The sequence below is a fragment of the Perca fluviatilis genome, chromosome 8, assembly GCF_010015445.1.
Source record: "Perca fluviatilis chromosome 8, GENO_Pfluv_1.0, whole genome shotgun sequence".
NCBI classification, from domain to species: Eukaryota; Metazoa; Chordata; class Actinopteri; order Perciformes; family Percidae; genus Perca; species Perca fluviatilis.
The window spans coordinates 12,361,218-12,384,546 of NC_053119.1; the positions used below are offsets into that span (position 1 = coordinate 12,361,218).

A 23,329-nucleotide genomic window follows, 5' to 3' on the forward strand; every position below is an offset into this window, starting at 1 on the left:
GGCAACCCTGAGTCTACATATTAAGAGCTTTGTTCTAAATGTGTTTACAATATGCTTGTAAGCTTTAACAAAATACTTGCATGTTAGCTGTGCAATGAAGCAGTGTTAACAACTTCTGGGTCACTACTAGGTCTTGGAACGTGTGTTCTTGATGCAGGTGGTACTGCAATTCACCAGGGTCTTATACTCAGATGGATAATAATTCTGGAAAAAGCTGGATTCTGACCTAATTAGAAACAGAAATGACAATGCGTCATGCTGGTTTAGTCATGGTTTCAGCAAGTTCAGCAAGGACTGGGATCATCTGGTTACATCGTAAGTCCAACCTTGGAATCCCTTGAAGAGGATTTGATTTTTATCATGGCTCCTGTTCAGGTCGACACTCCTCACATGCACTTGTGACAGTGATTTATAAAGGACAAAACTGAAACCCAACTTCCTGAATGGCTTTGAAGTGTATTTTAATGTTTCAGGTTGTGCACACACTGTAATCCCTTATGTAAAACCTTGGCTCATAGAGTGTACCCTGGTGACACTACCTGTGTATTGTTGAAGTTGTTACTTTTGTATTAGAACCTAAACCTGTTGGCGGGATGACACTTTGATGCATGGTTGTGTGTATCTGTGTGCACAAAAGAGAGATAGGACAATAGCAACAGAAGAAAAGCGTATCTGTGTGTGCCAGAAAGAAATATGGAATTAATCAAGGAACTTACTCAGTGATGTACGGTCTGCTTTTCATTGCCCCTCTAAATCCGCTCTCTCTAATCACCTTTCGGTCTTTATATAAACCTGTGACTAAAACCAACCATCACAAAGGGTGTCCGGCTTCACAGGACACATGACAGCCAAACTTAAGCTCGAAGACTCAAAGCCAAAACCCATTCACTTATTTCTTTTGATGCCATTAAAACCCTCCATCGCCTCATTCTCAGTAAATATTTATTTTCTTCAAGTGTGATTCGAAGTTGTGAAACACACCGATAATCTTGCATGTTTGTGGCTGTGTGTGAGGAGCTAAACTCTTTTGAAAGCCACCGCAGACTTTTTAATTTAAGTGTGGCCATTGTTTCATATTTGGGATTACCTACAATAGGCCTACTATAAAAATTGGGGTGACATCCATAAAATCATACTTACTTTTTGTAACTGATTTAGATAACTTAGTAAAAAGTGGTTTACCGGGTGCAACACTATATGGATAGTTTCATGTTTACACTCAGCTAACAGTCAGGTGATGAAATGTGGATTTCCAGCAAAGTGTCACTTGCCTATTTTGTGCATAACAACTGTCACTTGCAGCATGCAGAGAGAGTTTCTATAAAAGTGGATCTGTCTGGAATACAATGGCCGACATGCCATTAGCTCTGGTTGCTTTGCTGCAATTTACTTCTTGTCCATCTTGACTTTAAAAAATGTCAATATTGGTCTTGTCAGTCCTCTAAGAGCACACATCAATTACTAAATAAAAAATGTCCTCATTGTTCACAATGGATAAACAACATCACAGAACCTTATGTAACCTCTGTCCTTATTTTTTCTTAAAGTGATGGTTCGGAGTAATTCACCTTAGGGTCCTTTGCACCATGACCTCGAGCCAACAAGGCTACAAGTAGTACAAATAGGTTATGCTCTCATAAAACGATGGATTGGAAAGTTTGTAAGTACACCAGAAGTTTATGTAAATAACACTTGTCTGCTGGCTTCTGCTCTCTGCTGTTGTTGTTGCTGCTGTAAGACGAGTGCTTAGGGACGTCTACGAATTACAACACCGAAAAGAGATGCAACAAAAATATTTATTAATTAAATTTTTTTTTTTTAAGTAAGTGCTGTAGTATCACTAGCAGGAGACAAGTAATAATTGAGGTAAGTTTGGAGACATTACCTTATTTAATCATTGAATTAATACATATTTTTGTTGTAACTCTTTTCAGTGTAGTAATTTGTAGACGGCCCTAAGCACTCGTCTAACTGCAGGTAGCAGCAGCAGCAGCAACAGAGAGCTGAAGAGAGCAGGCAAGTGTTCATAAACTTCTGGTGTACTTACAAACTTTCCAATCCATCGTTTTATGAGAGCATAACCTATTTGTACTACTGTAGACATTTGGTATCATTTCGGGCATTATTAGTGGGGTAACTTACAAGATACAAACGTGGGTCCATTAGCCCCTGCACTAAGCTATTCAGCTGATAATGCTACTCTAGCTAACTCTCCCAATGTTAGACCCAGGTGAAGAAAGCTTCTGGGAGGGTGTTTGGCTCGAGGTCATGGTGCAAAGGACCCTAGGGTGAATTACTCCGAACCATCACTTTAAGCTCTAATACTATTATTTAACAAATTATATTCAACTGATTAGTAGATGAATGCATAAATCTACAGGAGATACCCCATTTCCTGTAAAAACTAGGAGCCAGGTAACTTATGCCAATTTTGCTGATGTCATCACATGTACCAGCAAGCTATCAGTAGAAAATAAATTACAGAGTATATACTAATATACTGTATGTCATAGGTATAAAAACATACACACTATACACTATATGTATTTTTTTTTCTCCATTAATTTAAGATTGTAACAGTATTTTTATTTGTTACTGAAAAATGTTTTCTATCCAGTCATATTACTTCATTTTTCGTTTTGCAATAGATCCTGTCATTGTTATTGGTCCTGTCGCCGTTTATAGTTGCCCTTTCTTCATCTGACATCAAAGACAGGATGTCAGTCACTGGGGCATGTTCATTTTCAAATTTCCCACATTGTTATGCCTACATAGACAGCCAAGAGAATTTCAAGATCAAACATTTGGGCCTCTCAGTTAAACAAATCACACATGAAAAAACTGTGAAAGATGCAAACCGAGGTCAGAGGGTAGTTCTCTATCCCAAACGATACCATTCCCATACAACTAAGGGAATGGGCTGCTATTTAGTTTCCTCTAAGAGATACTGTAATTAAAACTTTCCCAGGGAGTCAGTAGAATGAGATATGTTCTGTCGATTGTGGCAGCCAGCTTGCAAAAAGCAAGTAAAACTAAGAGCTTGTTGACACATATGGTTTCTTTCTCTGTGGCCATGGATTGTAAATCACGTTGACTATGTCAGCCCTTGCCTGGCGTACACATTACCATTTATTTTTGTTTGTATGCATGAAACTGCTGCACCTCTTGTTGCGATACTTATCAGCATGCCACTGACTCATGCCTCATGTCTGCCTTTGGTTTATGTAAGTGTGAATGGCAGTGATAGTGTCAGGGTGTGGGTTGAGAAGCCAAGCAGAGAGAAGACTGGCTGTGTGTTCGTCTGTGGATGTGTGGTTATGATAAAATTCTGAAACCAGGAGCACAGCACTCGTCCATCTTGGCAGGAGACCTGCGACACTGGAGAGGGAGAGTAGCAGCAGCAGCAGCAGCAGCAGCACGGCCAACCACTCTGCCAATCTCTCTGTCTCTCTCACTCATGGAAACAGGTCTTTTCCACCCTTTATTAGATCTGATTTATACTTTTTGTAAACTGTACAACACACGTTCATGACATTATACATGCCTTGGCACAGGGAGGATGCAGAGCGAGTACTCAAAGGGGCTAACCAAATAAAAGTGCTGCAAACACAATGAGGGTAGCAAAAAACTAAAGCCTGTACCGACCTCATGCTTTTATTACTGTGCCAGAAAACTGTCTTGATCCAGCGAGAGAACGTTTTTCATTCAATTACGTGTTCCATGTGTGCGTTCCAAGGCTTCATGCACAGCGGCTTCTGAGCAGGCCCAATCTTTCACACACATCCTCATCTCCAACACTCAACTCATTGCCTTTCAAAACAGGCCTGCACAGGGTCCGTCTGGCACTTGTGTGTATGTATGTTTTATTTGCATCTGTACAGTGTACGTGCGTGCTCATTGTATTTGAGGGATATTTCCCAGAGTATAAGTTAAGGCACGTGTCATGCTGTTTACCCTTTCTACAGATGATTGCATGGTTGTATGCACTTACCATAGATCTTGTTGAAATTTAATGTGTAGAGGTATTTGGAGTACATGTCTTAATCATCAAAGCCTCGTGGGTTTTTATTTCCCTCCAAATGGCAGATGTAGTTGTAGTTCAGTTTGAATCTGACCTGTGACGGTTTTCTTGCGTGTCTTCCCCCCTCTCTCTCCCCTTTCATTTCTGAGCTGTCCTATCATTAAAGGCGGAAATTCCCATAAAGATTCTTTAAAAAAAATAAAAAAAATAGAATTCTTTTATTTTGAAATAGAGGTCCGCATGGGGCCGGCCAGCCTGCAGGTCTCGCAAAATGCAGCTGTTGACAGCACAGTAGTTTATTTTTAAGGCTGCAGGCTAAAGGTGGGCACATATCAATGTGCTGTCATCATGCTGTAATCCATTTGTTTGCATGCCATAGCTTGCCATACTCGCACCAAATAGCAACATGTTTGGCAGAGGTAACCGCCACTGACTAGATTGTTACTGATACTGATTGATGATACTGGTTGACAGATTTTCTACATTGGATTGCAGGATTGGAAAAATACTGCAATGCTTCAATGTGCCAGCAAAGACATTGAAGAAGAAGACTGCAAGCTAGTAAACATGGATGTAAACAATGCTAGATTTAAAATACGTTGCTTTGCAAATATTTTATGAGAAAGGAAATGCACTCAACACGTTTTTGTTTTATACCTAAAGGATACACACTATGCATTTCGTTGAGTAACACTAAGGGCCCTATCTTGCACTCAGCGCAATTGCCTTTGTACACCGACGCATGTATCATTCCTATTTTGCACCCGACGCACAGCGGACGTTTCCCTTCACAGACGCACGTCGGTAAATTAGGGAATGAATTTGCGCTGCAGGGGGCGGTTCAGCGAAAAGAGGAGGCGTGTTCCGGCGCAAACGTTCCCTGGTGTTATTTTGCAGTTTCAGAAAACAATTCCGCCACTGACCAGGAAAAACCTGGTCTAAAGTCAGTGGTGCTAGTCTAAAGTCAGTAGCGCGTGCTTGGCCATAATGTATCGTGTGCACAACGCGCATACACTTTGCTTCTCTCATCTAAACGGACGCAGCAGTTCCCATTTTTGAAAAACATACATAATAACAAGAAAACTTTTACTGAAAATGCGCTTTAGGTGTTTGGCTAGGTCAGGAGGCACTTTACAGTACAGTCCTCAAAAAGTTGCAGCATTCTTTGTGGCTTGTTGTGTTTTACACATTTCCATGAATCATGGATGTGTTGATGACATAAATGAGGAAATATTAGAGGACTTAAGGAGACATGATGTTGAACTACGGCGGGATTGGACACTCCGGCGGAATCTGGTCCGGGAGTAATGTGCGATGCGCTCCTGGTGGAGCGGTTGGACAGAGATGGAGTGGGGGGAGGAGGAAGCGGCACAACAGGAGCAGGTGGTGCGTTTGGAGGCCCACGCTTCATGGCTGCAGCAATCCTCTCCAGACTTGAGGAAATGCGCCCGAGAGGCCGCAGCAACATCGCCACCCGGCCAAGACGGGCATTTATTACTTTGCCGAATCCCAGACAGCTCCTGCTGGCGTGCGCCAGGCAAATCCACCTGCTCTTAAAGTGAATGAGAGATGACGCTCTGATTGGTTATATTCACGTTACGCCCAAACCACACCTAGCTACTTCAGACCAACCCATTTTAGATTTGCCTCAGGCGCAAGACTCATCTATCCCGCTGGTATAATAGCAACAGGGCCCGAGATCCGCCCACAAAGCTACTTGCGTTTTGTGTTTCATACTTGCGTTTCAGATCATTAAAATAGGGCCCTAAATGTAAATATAACTTTTGTTCTTTTGTTGTTTCAAAAGAACTCAGACCTATTAGCAATTTGTTGGCATATGTGACCACTCCAAAGGGACTTAGACCCCTCTGAAACGAACCGTATGTGAACACAACACGCTTCAGGTTTGTTTTGCCTTTTGTCTTTCTGTATGTGTTTTAGCCTGAGGCTCCATCAGAGCTGAAGTGGACCAGAAAGAGAACTGAGTCCTCTTTCAATAAAACTGACAATGTCAATGCAAAAAGATCTGTCTCTTTTCTGTTAGTCCACTTTTTAGTCCACTTTGGTTCATTGAAAGAGAACTATAAGTGAAAACACCCTAAGTGTAAATATTTTTATCCAAATTCAGAACTTTTCAGGTACTCCCCGGCTCCACATTAGGTACACTTTTAAAACATGATTTTGAATTCTTTCACCACTATCAATGCTTTGACGATTATAGAGACATTTTTGCCCATATTTGCCCATTGCTACGCCCAGCACCTACCCAGTTTTTTACTAAATATGTTTGCATTACAAATTAAAACATGTTCTTGACTGCTTGGATAACTTGATGCTACTTGTTTAATTTATTTGTTTGTTTAGTGTGTCTAAGTCTACTGGCTGCAAAGCAAATTGGCCCACTGGAACAAGAACGATTTACCCTACTGTTTTATGATGGCAGTTCTTGCTCAGTCCTGTCCTAAATCATCACAGTTTCCACATTAATATGCCACATTTAAACATGTTTATCTCTGCTACAAAATCCTGTCAAATGTTTATGACCGCTAAAGATTCCACCCCTGTGCATGTCGAGAAGTAGCTCGAGAGAGATAGGAGACCATTTGGGCTAAAAGATCAGCTTAGGAGAATTGAGGTTTTATCATTGTAAGAAAAGATTTGGTCTCACTGATCTTTGCAGTTTGCTATGAAGTGAAGATGTGCATTATCTGCTAAGTGCAATAAAAGCTCTATTTGCTTTTACATCAGTAATGGATGAGGTAAATCTTATTTTAAAGCTGCTGAAATTGGTACTGTAGATTTGTGTAAATGGCCCGAGGATGACGACCCAGTTTATTGACAGCTGCATAACACATTTTTTTCTTTTGTGTCCTACAGCCCCACTTTTGACCCTCGCCTCGACTGATTTTCCAAAGACCAAAGGCCACACAGGTATGGACTGAATCTTCCCCTCCAAAATGTAGCTTATGTTTTGCTATAAAATATTTAATCTCGCATAAAAGCATGCAGATTATAGACCTATACACACTCACACACATTCTCCCCCTCTGTCTGTCTGTCTGGTTGCGGTTAACATGCGGTTATCGTTTTAATCCACAATCCTACCTCCCACAGTGTGTGAGTTCGATGCTGTGATTTTAATTGCTTGGTCTTTGCTATAATTACATTCAAGTGTGCTTCACTCTATGTGCCACGCCACTGTTTTTCCCTGCAGGATCTGGCAGCTTGTTTATGTATGGATATGAGTTTTATTGGTCTGGACAGTGCACAAACGTTAAGTGAGCAGCCAGTGATGTGCTTTCACTGCAGCTCAATCAGGCCTGTAAACAGAGCAGGGCTGGGACAGCAGGCTAATGAAACAGACACTTAGTCCATTTTCTGCTGCTTTGATCCACGTTACAGGCCCTGCTGGACCCCAGCATGCTTCTTCACCCCACAACACACACACACACATAATTTACCCTTTTCTTCCCACTTCATATCTGTTGACTGCAGGACAATGACCAGAAGATTAGTAAGCAGCATGCTTGGTCTCATGCTCTGCTGACTGCTCTGCAAGACTTAAGCACATGTGCTTTGATATATGGATTTTTTTTATGTTTGAGTATGTGCTTGTGTGTACAGTGCGACCGGGGGGTGAGCATGCTTGTCTAAGCGTGTGTGTAATGTGAAAAAGGCTTTGTTTAGAGAAGTGAGTGAGCCCTGGAGGCTTGTCAATCCCCAGCAGTGTCACAACGTGGCCAGTAAGTTTTCCTGGAAACAGGCAGGCACGCAGGCAGGCAGGCAGGCATGCAGGCATGCAGGCAGGCGTAGCGTGGCGCTACTGAGGTGGCCTGGGGATCGATAGTGTAAAGCTGGACCTCTGTCTGGTAACACAGACCATGACTCAGAAGAGCTGTTAGTGAGATGTATAAATCAAGGAATGGGGTTGTTGAGTTTGTTGGGGTGGGGAATGGGGTTTGTTGAGATCTCCACCACAGCTATGCTCAGCGTGATATCCCCTCTTGGGTGAATCCCATCTTACAGGAAGCTCCATCGGCAACTACAGTACAGGTCGACAATGGGAAGTAGAAAAGGAGGAAGAAAGGGAGGACAGAGAGAAAGCAGCATAGACAGTCAGACAGATAGATAGATACTTAAACCCCTACTGATATGAAAGTTTCAATAATTCTGGCGTGAGTGTTTTTGGCTTTTGGACTGTTCCTGAAGAGGAGGATGTGAAGAGGGCAGGTTGGAGTGAGAGCAAGAGAGACGAGAGTGAGGTGTGGAGGCAAGTCTGGGTCTGAGTGGAAACTTGAATGGAGTGGAAACTGGGCTGGAGGCCACTCAGCAGATCCACCTGAACCCTGCCAGAGCAATCAGCTATCAGGAGTTGAGAGAGGGAGCCATTTGCCCCCTAAGTAAATTCAACAGGGGTTTGTAGGGACTTGGCCTGCTTTTTGAGCTCTAATGCAGGGATTTTTTGGTAAGTCCTCTTGTTTTCTGGAGAGGGTGCCAAACCCTGTCTGCCTTTTAATGGGATCACAGCAGACACCCCAGGAACCCCCGGCAGTTGAAGTGATTTTGCTCTCTACTTCCAGCTGTGTAAACACACACACACACACACACACACGCACGCGCACACGCATAGACATATGTACTATCACTTCTAATAAAATGCTTGCTGGCTCACAACTAGGGAAATGCTCACTTTCCCTTTTGCTCTCAAATAAAAACAAAGCTCATTTTCCTGACGGATCCAACTTTTTGGCCTTGTTAAAAACAATGAGTTGCCGTAAAGATGTAAACAAATTTAACAAGAGCTGGTGTTGTCTTTTCTCACACTGGGAACGTTCAAATGCGAATGGGAATGTCCTGCCTCTCTCATCTTCCGTATTGCTTTTGTATTTTATTCTCTCGTAAATCCTTTACTTAGCTTTTTCTGTTAATTCTGCTAATTTTCCTCCCCTGTGATTTAGTTTGTCTTGCAACCTTATAATACATCAATGTAGTGATATGTATATTTCACATCATCCACTTTTACTGAATTGATGGTGAAATGTTTGTACTTACAAACCTTTTAGGAATTTTGGTTCTTGGTCATTTCAGGACGCAGTTTTACTCAGCCAGCGTGGCCTATAGGACACTTTGTGCAAAGAGGGAGGAGAGGAAACAATCTCCGTGGCCAGGCAGTAGCTCTACTGTTAAAGGCATTTGGACATTAAAGCTCCATTGTTTATGTAACCAAGAGAAAGTCGAGACTCCCTTATGGGCCCTTTGAAAAGCAGATGCCAGAGATTTTTGCCTCCGCATTTTATGGCTTATTTGCTACCTAGGAGATTCTGAGATTTCTTATGGGACTAAATCTTTCCTCACTTTGCACATGACAGGCAGAAACTGTCTATAAAGAGAGGTTTAGCTGTTAGTCTGATCTTACTTGTGTATAGTCACGCATTGCCAGTCCTGTCTCCACAGCGCTGTGAAGTAAGGTCTGACTACATCACAGATGATAATAATAATTATAATAATAATAATTTATTTTATATAGCACCTTTTACAGAGTCACAAAGTGCTTCACACAATAGAAAATTTGTTAAAATGCAGTAGGATCCAAAACAGAAAATAAACCAGCAAAAACAAATACAATACCAATGAAGAGTAAAAGACTAAAAACCCCAAATTACAAACATGAGACAAAAGCGAGTTGAAACAAGTGTGTCTTCAGCTGCTTTCTAAAAGCGTCAACCGAGAGTGCAGAACGTAAGGTAATAGGAAGGGGGTTCCACAGAGTCGGAGCTACCACTTCAAAGGAACGGTTACCTTTAGTTTTCAAACGAGTGCGTGGGATACGCACAGATACATTCTAGAATAGGAGAACAAAACGCTCTGGGTTGTTTGCATTTCTTTAAACCAATCACAATCGTCTTGGGCAGCACTAAGATCCAATGGTGGCTCTGCAAAATAGTCTCGGGAAGGAATTTGTTTTGGTTGGACAATTGCACCCTACAAAAGACATTGCCACATACAATATTAAGGGAAGTTAACTAGAAAGTAAATGCCGTAAACATATTCTTGGTAAATCTTTACAATCATTCTCTGAAAGATCCAAGCAGGCCTGCCTTGTTGCACGGCCCAAATTTTCTTCAAAACTTGCCATTTTCAGCGTGTAGTTTGCTAGCAATAAGTTGTTTCCCAAAGCGAAGGTATTTTGAGAATGGCAACACACAGAGAGCGGAAGGTGAGGGACATTAGGGATGGATGTCAGGGAATTATCCAGGAAATGTACTTCTGTTGATCCAGACTAACTTGTATGTGACGTAACAGTCACTGTCATAGTATGCCATCAACGCAAAGACAAAAGGTAATATGCGTACGCAGTGGGATTTCTATATTAAAGATAGACTTGCTGCACAGACAACAGTTGAAAACTAAATAATGGCTCCAGAATAATTTTCCTGCCCTGGTGATGATTGCACTTTACCATCAACGCTGCCTACACTGCACAAAAAAAAAACTTCTTTACATCATTACATCATTAGGTTTCCTATTCAGCCTTGAGGTCTTATTTTTCATTAATCAAGGGAAATATTCTGCCGTTTGGGTGAGATAATTCCAGATGCTCAGTCAGATATATGCACTAGTAGAGCATGGGACAGCTAAAGCACTGGCACTGACACACTGGCAGACATTGGTCACTGACAACACTTTTGGTCTCTGAGCCACTGTGCCGATCATTTGTAGGAGCAGACTGGCAATCATCCTGAGCTCAGAGTGTTAACAGAACTTTCATAAACAGATGGTCTTATATAAGACCTGTGTCACAGCTCTTTCTCAGTGTATGAGCATCTTTTTGTGTGTCTTTTGTGCAGCCATGGGTTAAATTATTACATCTGGAAGATGAGATGTTTTTCATAACTAACCAGCCATGCCTTGCAGCTACAGGAGGAAGCTCCAAACTATGGCGTCAATCTGACAGTTTCTTACATGTATGCCAGAACAGACGAACGGGTCCTAATAAGACCATGTTGGCCCAAAAGTGGGTTTTGCCATTATGCATGTGTGGAGATGTAGTACTAACCCCTGGTATTAAAGTTGCATCTTTTAAGCCTGAGTACACTTGCATTATTGTTCAAATGGACATTTTTGCATTTGTAGAAAGTTTGTTTTGCATGATGGCTCAGAAAACAAGTAGTATTTTCTTGAATACCATCACATCTGTTTGCCCAACGGCTCCAATGCAGAACTTGTGCAAGAATAGTGAATTTAAATGTCTGCAGAACACAGAAGAATGTGAATATTAAGTTTTTCCAACACATGTTGTTTGAAGGAAAAAGGCCTTTTAAAATGCTAGAAAATGTTTTCAAACATTCTGTCAGTAATTGAGCAAAATAATTTGTACAGACTTCATCCAGAGTGTGATTTTCCTGCATTTATTAGTATTTTCCTTTTGGGTGTTGTAGTCCCTGCAGACCATCAGGATTGTGCATTTTGAGACAACTTGCCAATCCCTGCCCTCCCAGACCGCATTAGTCCATGTGTTAGCTCAGAGCTCAGCCTTATTGAAATAGTCTGGACTCCGGTCTCCTCTGTTTGCTCAGCTGGATGACTCAGGTCTACTCTCAGGATCAGTCAGCTGCTGTCCCTCTGGATGTGCCACCAAGCCTTCAAACTTTCACTACTGTTGTGGTCCCTGCTTGGTCCATATACATGAATTAGTGTTGAGGTTTATGAGAATATAAACTGCATACGTCATGGGGCTTCCATCTGTTTTACCAATGGACGGAGAGTCCTAATGTGCCACACAGCTCATGGTATAGGGTAGTGTAGTGTGTTACCATGTGTATATTTATATGCCAGTGTTCCCACTTGCATGGCTTTTTGTTGGGGGGTATCAAACCTCAGTACTTCATCGGTGCTAACCCAAATGTGTCTGTAGCTCTGCCGTTTAGCAACTACTGAAAACTGGCATCTATCAGATTCGTAATCCCGTTTACTTATTCTTTGATTAAATTGTTCCTAATATTAATGAAAACTTTGCTAATGTTTAACTGTTTTAACAGGCAAAGTTCTGGTATTGCAGCATGTATCTAAGATTTGAGACCCTCTTTGGTGAAATGTACAGAAAAATCACTTTGATAGAAAAAAACATGCATCGAACTAAGACAATTAATCAATTCACAGAAAATGTATCAGCATTTTTTAGAATCAAGCAAAAGGCCAAACATTATTTGGTTGCAGATTCTCAAATGTGAGGAATTGCTGCTTTCATAATAAACTGAATATCTAAGACATTTGAAAACATCACCTTGGGCTCTGTGAAAATGTTATGGAAAGTTTGATTAAATCTTCTACCTTTTATAGACTAAAACAATTATTCAAAAAGAATATTGACAGATTAATTAATAGTAAAAATAATTGTTAGAAATCAGGATTGGAAAATGTCAAATCAAACTCAGCTCTAGTTTAATGTGGTATATGAACAAGATGTGGGTGTTCTGGTGTCAAATATACAGCATATGCATTTGTAGCATTCACATGTGTAGATGTAAGCCTGCAACAGTCAAAAAGGATTCAGCTGTACTGTTGATGTGATGCTGCACCTACTTTCTCTGTCTGGTGACAGTCAGGGCTTCCACAGTGACCCATTGGCTCTCTGGCCCGCTGGATCAGCAGTAAGCTGAGAGGCAGGTGAGTGATATACTGTGTGTGTAAAAGTAAAGGGTATTAAGTGGAACACAAGCCAACAGCAGTAAAAGCCACAATATATCTGGCAAGACGTTTCTTTTCTACAGAATATCCATCCTTAGACTTAGTAGTGTGTGTGTTTGTACAGGATGTGTGAGCGTGCACAGGCCCAATTCCCAAAACTGGAGTCTTGCCTTACAGAGTGACCCCATGAGCTGATTTATGTTTATATTTCATTCCATTCATTCTATAATGCTGGAACCCTTCAGCAGGAACTGTTAACCAGTAAATCACCCAATAAAGTGTGTGTCATATGTGGCTGACATTGTAGGCATACAATATATTATACAATACTGTATAAGACATACATTACTCGCAACTTGAAGTCCTGCATGCATTTAATGGCTTGGGAAGTAGTTCTTAAGGGTAGAGTTTGTTTGCTTTTGAGCACTATGTGTGTGTGTGTGTGTGTGTGTGTGTGTGTGTGTGTGTGTGTGTGTGAGAGAGAGAGAGAGAGTGAGAAAAACAGTGGTGGCCTAATTTGTGGAGATAGTGGAATCATTAAGCCATGTCTTGGTAATGGAGACTAATGTGGGATTAGGCAGACGTAATGACATGCGCTCGTCTGGAACGTTTCAGTAGCAGCGATCAGCGTGGAAAATGGAGTGATGGAATTTCTTTGACAAGCTTTCATTCATAATCACAAATGGATACTAATGTGGAAAAATATGGAAGAGTATCTAGGGAACATGAGGATATGGTCTAGGAAAATGATCTAACTTATCAAATGTGATTGTGTCCATAATAGTCCAGTCATTTTAAGCCAAAATGGGGGTCAACCTAGGCCAAATTGCAACAGAAGCAAACTTAACTGATTTTGTATCCTCAATATGTCCTGAGGGGAAGTGGGCAGAAGAGAGATAGAGAAAGAGGAAGCAGACGTGTAGATGCGACTGGAGCAGAGTTGGTGGAATAAATGTAAGTTTTGTACACTGTGTGCGGTGTCCGAAATAAACCCCAAACTGAAAGCCAAGTTCATTCATTTGCTCACCAGAAACGGGATTTTAACCCCGACGTTATTCATTTTATAACGTCGGCCCTGGAGGTAACAAGCCTCCCCTGGTTTTTTGTGATCACGGTCGGAAAACAAGCAAGCAGGAAAGGTTAACACATTGAACATTTTAAATTTAAAACAGCTTATTAAAGTGCACTTGTTGCCCTGTGTGCGCTGATGCGCTCATCTGTTGACATTTCCGAATGCCTTCCTGCAGTTGCTTAATAAAAGCGGGCTTTCCACATAAAAACATAGCCTACATGTGATGAGATTTTAACTGTGTTGGGCTCGGACACAAATTTCTTAATGCCTGTCGGGCTCGGGCTGGGTTCGGTCACGACTCTGTCGGACACGGGCCAGGCTCGGGCAGAAAAATTTGTCCTGATCCAGACTCTAGTCCTGAGTAAGGGAAAAAAAAGCCCAGAAGAATTCCATTAGGGGAAAGTTTAGAAAAAGACCCAAATACGGCCTATTGATACGCCTATTCATTCTTTTTCTCACGTGAATAGGGTAACAATTTTAACCTTTAGATATCACCATGAAAATTACTGAGTTGATTACTTACATCACGTGTCAAACTCAATGCCCGTGGGCCAAATCCGGCCCGTTGCAGATTTAGAACCGGCCTATATATCAATTTGGGTTCACAATAAATTTTGGCCCTCATAGTTCTGCGCCAAACCAAAAACACAGGAAAGTGTTTTTTTAAACTGCAATTACCTGACATTCAAAGCAGACATATGGCAGATTTGCTGACTCTGAGACTCAGAAATTCCCCCAGAAGCAGAGAGTTTTCATATTCAGGCTGTGAAACACATGAAGAAATTATCATTGTTTTGCTTGATTTGCTAAATCGTATGGCTAAGGAACTCTTTTGATGACTTTGTAGGGCTTCATGTCAACAGAAATGTGACAAAAAGCATACAAAAAATGTCAACACATTTACAAAAAGGTGACAAATCTTTAAGAAAGCCACAAAAAAGTTGGAAAGAAAACAACAAAAATGAGGAAAAAAAGCTACCAAAATGTTAAAAAGAAGTGACATGCAGTAACAAAAGCACGTCATAAACTCTCCATGTCTGGCCCTTGGTGTGATTCTCTTTTTCCAGTGTGGCCCTTAGTGAAAATGAGTTTGACACCCCTGACTTACATCAAGATAAACAAAACATTTATTACAAGTTTTTTTAAATTGTTTGTTAACATGGGCAAACGGTGCATAATCTAGTTACGTATGTGCTAATTTGCATAAATACCACAACAGATCTAAACATTGGGTATAGCCATGTGAAAATGTCTTTCTGAATGTTGTTGACATATAACAGTAAAATACTTAATGTTATGGTCTGAATGGAACCAATTTCGGCTACCCATGAGCATTAATACATGGGTTTGGTGCTGGGTCCGTGGGACTGTTTCTGGGGGATGAGTCTGAGGGAAGAACAGGAGACAAGGGTAAAGAGAATGCAGATGACAAAAGGTAGGTAAAATAAAAAGTGTCTCGATCAAACAATCAAATTAAGTACACACCACTAGACAATGGCTGGTTTAAAGTAGTTCTTCCTGCCTCTACTGTATGTATTTATGCTCATGGGAAGCCTAAATTGGTTCCATTCAGACCATAACATTAAGTATTTTACTGTTATATTTCAACAAGATATTTTCAACTGGCTATACCCATTGTTTAGATCTGTTGTGGTATTTATGCAAATTAGCACATACGTAATTAGATTATGCACCGTTTGCCCATGTTAACAAACAATTTCAAAATACTTGTAATACATTTTTTGTTTGTCTTGGTGTAAGCAAGTAACTCAGTAGTTTTCATGGTGATATCGAAAGGTTAAAATTGTTACCCTATTCACGTGAGAAAAAGAATGAATAAGCGTACGAATAGGCTATATTTGGGTCTTTTTCAACTCTTTCCCCTAATGGGATTCTTCTGGGATTTTTTTTTCCTTACTCAGGACATATTGGGGACACAAAATCAGTTGAGTTTGCTTCTGTTGCAATTTGGCCTACCTTTTTTTCATAAAATGACTGGACTATAAGATACTGTAACAGTGACCTTATTGCAGATTGCGTCCGAGTTTGTTGTTTTTCAAGCATCCCCAAACATTTTTGTAAATATCTATACAATGCGGTGTGATCAGTTAAGACCTTGTAAACTTGACATCAAGAATAACAAAAGTGGCATGTTTGCCCTGTGGTTTCCTGTACTGTGCACTTTACTTATACCTCCATCAGACACCAGTGAGTGGCTCTGAGATATTGACATGATATAGGACTAAAACATGTGGTTATGTAGTTTCCATGGTGACCCCATAGTTGCATATGTAGAAGATTGGGCCTGCCTCTGCCTTCACTTAAACAGCAGTCACTGACCATTTCCTTGGCTGAATGAGTGAGGGCCGGAGCATCAGGGGAAGAAGAGGAGGAGGAGGAGGAGGAGGAGGAGGAAAATGAATGACCATTTTGTGTTTTTCTAGGAATCTGGATTTTGGAGAGAGGACTCCTATACCCCCATTTACCCCCATGGACTGCCCCCTTCTGCCATTGAACTGTACCCCCCTTAGCTGGGAGTCTCTTAGTGCTCAGGGTGCTGCGTGCCCCCATGGTGGAATTGTCTGGATGCATTTATAAATGGAGCTCTCTTTTCCAACCTTCCGTGACTTCTTACAGTTACATTTCCATGTCCACTTCCTCTTCTCTCCTACATTATGCTTCCCCTGCTCTCCCTCCTTCCTGGTTTTCTTCTTAGCCATTGCTTCATCGTTTTCTTCTCCACCCTCCACCTTTGTGGGAAAGTACTCAGAGAGGACTGGGCCATCCATCAAACAGGCCATTAAAAAGAACTGCATTTCTCATAGCAAAGCAATAAATAAACTAGTTTCTCGTTTCCGTGGGTTATTTTCAATAGAACAGTGGAAAAAGAAAGATATTGTATGAACAACAATCCAACGCTGTCAAGGAACTTTTTATATATACATTATTACACAGCTCATAAACGCTTTGTTTTACTACTCTTTTCCTAGGGTGTTTTCAATTTGGTTTGATCAAACTGTAACTTCTCTGATTGATATTTGGCTGTAGATCATACTGCCAGCCTGCAACACACTGCCAGGTACAACATGCGGTAAAAGACTTGGTAAGCAATACACCTTAAGCCATGAAACGCCCAATGTATTAGACAATAGTAAAATTACCATTATTAAACAAACCTTGTTGTATATTTAAAAAAAATGCCACACCACCTTCAAGCATTTAACGGCAGTGTGCTGAGCTGCAGTCGGGCTTAAGCCATTCATAAATCCACATTTATGAATCCTTGGATTTGTACATCGTTGCCAGTGTTACCACCCTATCCATTTACTGCACTAGATCTCGTTTATGACATTGATATGACTGGAACTGCTATGTCAACTAATAATACACCTGAAGAGATTTATTTTTTAACCTATTTCCTACATAGCTCTGGCTGTTCCTTCTCTGCTGCCATGTCTACTGACATCCTATAGGAATGGAAAACAAACACTGCTGGTGTGTAGGTGTGGGTGGGAGTCTTTGGGGCTGTAAATCTGTTGCTCTTTGCTCCAAATATTACTGCTGAGATTTAAAGCTCTGGCTGCTCCTGTGCATGTGGTCCCACACTATCCTTTAATTTTCTTTGCTTATGTTCAGTGACAGTTAATTTTCTAAATTTACAGATAGTTCACGTTAACTCTTTAGTAGCGGAGGTGGAGTGGAGGTTCATTCCTGACCTTGGGAACACTTGTCTGTGCTAAGAAATAGTCTAAACTAAAGGTTCACTTACTAGCTTTTCTAAGTACGTCTCGCTGCAGCCTTCTTGACATCAAGCCCCGCCCACATCCAAGTCAGACTTTTTTCTTTTTTTTAAGACACCTCCCCCGGCCCTGATTTTTTTTTTTAATTACCTGCTTCATGTAATTCTACTCAAACATAGGGTCAGTTTCAGCAAATATGACAGAAAGTTAGGTAGTTAGTTAGTCTTTCCTACTGCACCTTTAATGTTCTAGAGAAATAATAAGACTTTAAACCAAGTTTTCCGGAGCTTTAAATCTAATAATAATAACAACTTAACGTTCATGTATCAAAATGCATAACATTCAACCTCTCTACATTTGTAAATGTGTACATTTAATTTAAATAGATCTTATATTTACTTCTTTTTAAAGTTGCACTTGCAAAAGCATCACTTTTTAAACATTAAGCTGCTGTTATTGCTGTTTTTTGGTACTGCTTTTATTTATTTCTTATATGTTTAACTACATCGAGAGAGGCCATGCTAAATGTCATTGTACCTGACTATGATGACAATACATATCATTCTGATTCTGATAATAAGCATGACAAAAGTAGCATTAAAGCATAAATATCCACATGTCCCACTTTGCTTGGTAAATCCTTTTGACGTTTTCCTCAGCTACTGTCTGTCAAAGTTGTTGCCACAGAGGGTTACTACATATAATGTCATCGCCTGCAGCTGAAGCTCCACTTGAAACTAGAATTTTTTGTAAATGTGCGCCAATCTTATTCTGAATCCACAAAACACAGCTGGAAGTGAAACGGTTCAAATGATAATTGAGATTCTACAAATTTTTCATTTTACCTAAATGGAATTTTGATGACAATTTATTCATTGGTAAGAAACCTTCTGTACACACAAACTCCACCCCAGCCCCTTCTCTAACAAAAACATAATTCCAATTTTATTGATGTCATGTTACATGATTTCTACTGCTAAGTCTGCATAGGTCATACATAAATGCTACCTGCCAACATGGGAACTTTTAGTGTCTCCTCCTTAGTGACCAACACACTTACAAAGCAGTCTCTGCTGCATAAGGATGGAAAAATGCTTCACAGGCTCGATTTATGAGGTGCAGGTTTTTCAGATGCTATTTTATTACATCAGGAGAGAATCTACTGGGAATGAAGGCATTATTAAAAATGTCAACACTGTGTTTGTCAAAAGATAGAAATAATACAATGAGACTGATGTCTTTCTTGTTTTAATGATGTCATCATTCAAGGGTCACATGGGGGTCTGTCTTTCTCTAGTGCTTACGAGAGAGAGATTGGGTGGAGCACATTTATAGACACAATACATCATCGGCCTGTTTCACTGCAGTACACAATCAGAAAATATTTGTGTTGTACCCATGCTTGCACATTTATTCTCATGCAAACACGCATCTGCAGATATCTTGAAGGCCATGTGTGTCTGTCTTTGTGGCAGATAAGGATATAGATGTGACCAGGAGCAGTGTGGCATGTTTATATTGTCTTGTTTGGACTGTTGGATGGAACATATAGTCTTCTCTCAGCCTGGGCTGCAGGCGGTCTTATTTCTCAGTTTCCTCTCCAATGCTCGGTTGTCATGTTTATGTCTCTGTTTCTCATTTACATGCTGCTTGAGTCAAAAAAAGACAAGTGGATTTCTGTTTATTGCACATTTTGTCCGGATCTTATCAACACATTTCATTGTATTCGTTGCTTCCACCACAACAGCATAGCTGCCCTGTGTCCTTCTCCAACTCTTCCCCTCCTGTAGGCACAGAAGGACTGATGTTAATAATTTGACTGCTGGATCCTGTCCTGTAGACCCATATGGTTTCACTGGGATGGATCAGGATTATTAATCATGCTCCGTTGCCTGTAAAAAATGAATGTGATACTTCTATTGTATTACAATGGGCCTGGTGAGTAAAATGTCTTGAACACTTGGTCTGGATGACAGCACCAGGTTGTTTCCTGAGTCATCAGGTAATATTCACTGCAACCTTTGTGTCAGGCCATGTGAGGACACTGAATCAGCATGATATATGTGTGAACAGTTCACTATTCGTTTTATTTTATGTCTCATACTTTATCTCTTGCACCAAATGCAAGGTTGTTATACCACGTGTGTCATGTACTAACGTTACTGCAGACAAATTCGGTCCATTTGTTTTACTACTTCATTGACAAATGAATGATTGACTTGTTAAAGTGTGGGCATCCATTTACTTTGATCCCGGCTGACATCCGTCTCTAACTGATTCCAATTTGGCTCTCATACCAGCCTCTCTGTGAGCCAACAGCTTGTATGAAAAGCAGTCGTAAAAGGAGATAAAGCTTGGATATCCCTTAGTTATGACATCAAGGCATTTGATTGGCTGTGATGGACTATTTACGTTATTGTGATTGGCACACAGTTTAAGAAGCGTGCCTTGAAGTTTGCCAACAACCATTACCAGTTTCCCCGTTCCTCTGCTCGGCTGTCAGTGGCATGGTTTTATGTCGGTTAGCCTAATAGCAGGTTTGATTTGCATTGAGAGATGATTTTATGGAAAGTACCCCATGCCAATCTCTAGGTATGGTGAAGGGCATGTGATGATGTGGGGCTATTTTAATTCCAAAGGCCAAGGGAACTTTATCAGGATGCATAGTATCCTGGATCCATGAAATAACTGGCCTTTAAAAATAAACATCTGCCTGCCTCTATGGGAATTTAACATAGGGGTGTACTGACTTTTGTTGCCAGCGGTTTAGACATTAATGGCTGTGTGTTGAGTTATTTTGAGGGGACTGAACATTTACACTGTTATACAAGATGTACACGTAATACTTTATTGTAGCAAAGTGTAATTTCTTCAGTGTTGTCAATTAAAAGATATAATGAAATATTTACTAAAATGTGAGGGGTGTACTCACTTTTGTGAGATACTGTATGTAAACAGTTTACACAAGACGCAGCAGTAAGTGCAAAATGTGTGGAAAAAATCTAAATAGCCAACAGACTAAAGAAGACATATATAAGCAGGTGTTTGAACTTTGGTTCGAGTATAGTGATGAACTTTTTGAAGTCAATCGACGCCCACAGTTGTGTAGACATCCCAGTATCAATACACGTATTAACCCATGCTTCCTCACGCTTTTAGTGTTCATGCGTATTTACTAAACAGCAGCTATCGGGTCGCCGGTGAAAGCCCGCCTGTAGTTTTCTCTGTCCTGCGGTTGTCTCCGTCATGCTGTCTGGCCCTGGCCCCATACATCCATGTCCTGTACCGGGGTTTTATTAGCTTCTGTTTCGGGGGAAGGGGGCTTTGCGTTCTCCTTGCCCTGTCACTGCTTGTGCGCACTTCTCAAATGTACTTCCAAATTTGTGGGATTTTTCCCTTAATTGTCCACTTATTTTACCACCTTCCACTGCGAGGCACTTGTTTTTATCTGACACAATTATAATCAAATAGGACTCTGCCACTTTCGGTACCGCTATGATGTCAGGCGAGGGACATGGACATGTTGTATTCAGTTTGACGTGGAATGTCGGAATTTCTGGGTTCCCAGTCGGAAACTATATGTCTACGGCATAGACTGAATAAAACAGGTCTATGTTCGGAAATCTCAACTCTGAAAGATATAACGTTATTTGCTCTGTGAAAGACATTGACATTGGCATTTACTTGATAATTTTATTTCATTTTAGTTAGTTTTGCAAACAGACATTACATATTACATATTTTAGTTTAGTTATCGTTTTTTTGTAATGCCTCGTTTTTATTTTTATTTCAGTTAACGACAATGTTTTTTCCCCACCTAGTTTTCGTTATTTCGTTCGTTTTCGTTAACGATTATAACCTTGGTTGTGATGCCACTTGTGACATCACCCAGATAATAGCTCCCTGAGATCAGGACCTGCCTATGGCCTCAGTGGTTCCGAGTTCGAGCTCATGGTGTTGCAAGATGATCATACATATATCTAATCAGGCATTGTACTGTGGACAGCTGCCCTGCATATTTTAAATGTGGAAAGTCACGTTATTGAGTCAACCCAGGCTGACTCAATAAAATATAGCCCAAATAGCTAGAGGAGCCATCACCTGGACAATAGCTCACTGAGATCAGTGTTTGCCTTTGGAGTGGAAGATTGTGAGTTCAAAGGTCAATGGTCACAATGCCATGTCTTGTGCTTTGGACACCTTCCCTGAGAATTTAAAATGCTTGTCCAGACCATCGTTGCGGAGCAGCTACCATTTCTCTCTTTTTTTGGCATAAGTTTTCTGCAGTTTTTGACTGGACAATATATCACCAATCTATTTCATGTTGGACTTTAATTAGCCTAGCTCAGTTTGGGACTGTCTCGTCCACTAAATGGACAAATGGGGCATTGAGTTGTCTTACACTAGTTTATCTACAACAACACTTTACATCTCTTTTCTCTGTATAAAACTTCAGTATGATTGTCTAGAAATAGCTTTGTTTCTGTGAGGTGATTGGTTGTTAGTATGTTGTTAAGCAAATACTATTTGCTTAACAAATACCTTATAGATAGTATAGCTAAAGTTTCTTGGTTTGGTGGGCATCTTTCTATCCCAATCATAGTTTTAATCTTGGACATTCTGGATTAACCATCTACTCTTACACTACCTATATCTCAGATTTGAGACTGTACATGCATATCTATATGCGACCCCACCTAGACTGATCCCTACTGCTAACCTGGTATTAGTCTGGCTTATGGTGGATGTACAGTGTGGGTAAAAACCTGACATCTGGTGTTTCTCTCACATGCCGGATGTCATGCATTGACCTTCCCTTCCGCTATCTGCCAATTTTGCAAAAGCACCATTGCTGCATCCGCCACCTAGCGCTGCACAAGATGATTGTGATTGGTTTAAATGTTAACTCATTTAGCCAGACCATACTCCAGCACTGAAACAGCGCTGTGAAAATAGTACTGCCAATGCGAGACTACCTGGTTGTTAATCTGATTTTGGGATTGTATGTATTGTATTTTGTATTTGCACCTTTCTTTGTATTTTTTATATTTGCACTCTTCCCACTTTGTATTGCAACTGCTGCGCAGCAATTACCCTCAGGATAAATAAAGTATTATTTTATCTTATAATCAGTGTTACCTGCCCAGCTATAATTGAAAAAACTTTTTCTTTTGCATGCTATTAAGACTTGTTTTTTCCTTTTTAGGAAGTACTGTATAGTATGCCTCCTGCAGGCACACACATATAGTAACAACCCATGCTGACTACTGTATAGAGGTTGCACAGGTCTTTAAACTCTCTTTCCCCCTGACGTCATGCTTTTGGGTTGTGACAAGTAGCAGTCCCTCTTACCAGCAGAGCTGTAGTGCACGCTAATTGAAGTGAGGTCACCGCAGTAAAACAACACAAAGTTTCCTAAGGTCGTAAAGGCTGGCCGCTGAGTGTTTGGAGCACTAGAGGAATACGTCCTGTATAATTGGCGGGATAATTTCCGTAGCGTCAGCTGAGGTCAGGCATGGGCCTCCTTCCCCCACTGTCCACAGTCCACACATACAGCCTGAGCCCCTCATCTGCGCTTCATCCCATCACCTTAACCTCTTGTCTAATTATAGTTTGTCCCTTGCCTCTGCAATTCACCTGAACATTTGGCCACAATTGTGTGATGTGTACACATTCTACAATAGCGTTCTCCTGTGGAGATATGGCCATTTCTACATTTCAATAATGTCTTGTCACCGACTGTTTTGAAGGTGGTTAAGGGACTGACCTCTTGTCGCAAAAAAAAACTCTTGACCTGAACTGTTTTAA

General features: G+C 40.7%; 1 protein-coding gene across 1 annotated transcript in view; it reads left to right on the plus strand.

The window, feature by feature from the left end:
• LOC120564182 (zinc finger protein 469) overlaps positions 1 to 23,329 on the plus strand; it is a 213,963-nt gene that overhangs the window by 43,591 nt on the left and 147,043 nt on the right. Inside the window, exon 3 of the mRNA XM_039808966.1 lies at positions 6,899 to 6,952. The gene's annotated coding sequence lies outside the window, so the exon portion shown is untranslated. The remainder of the gene's footprint in view (positions 1 to 6,898; positions 6,953 to 23,329) is intronic.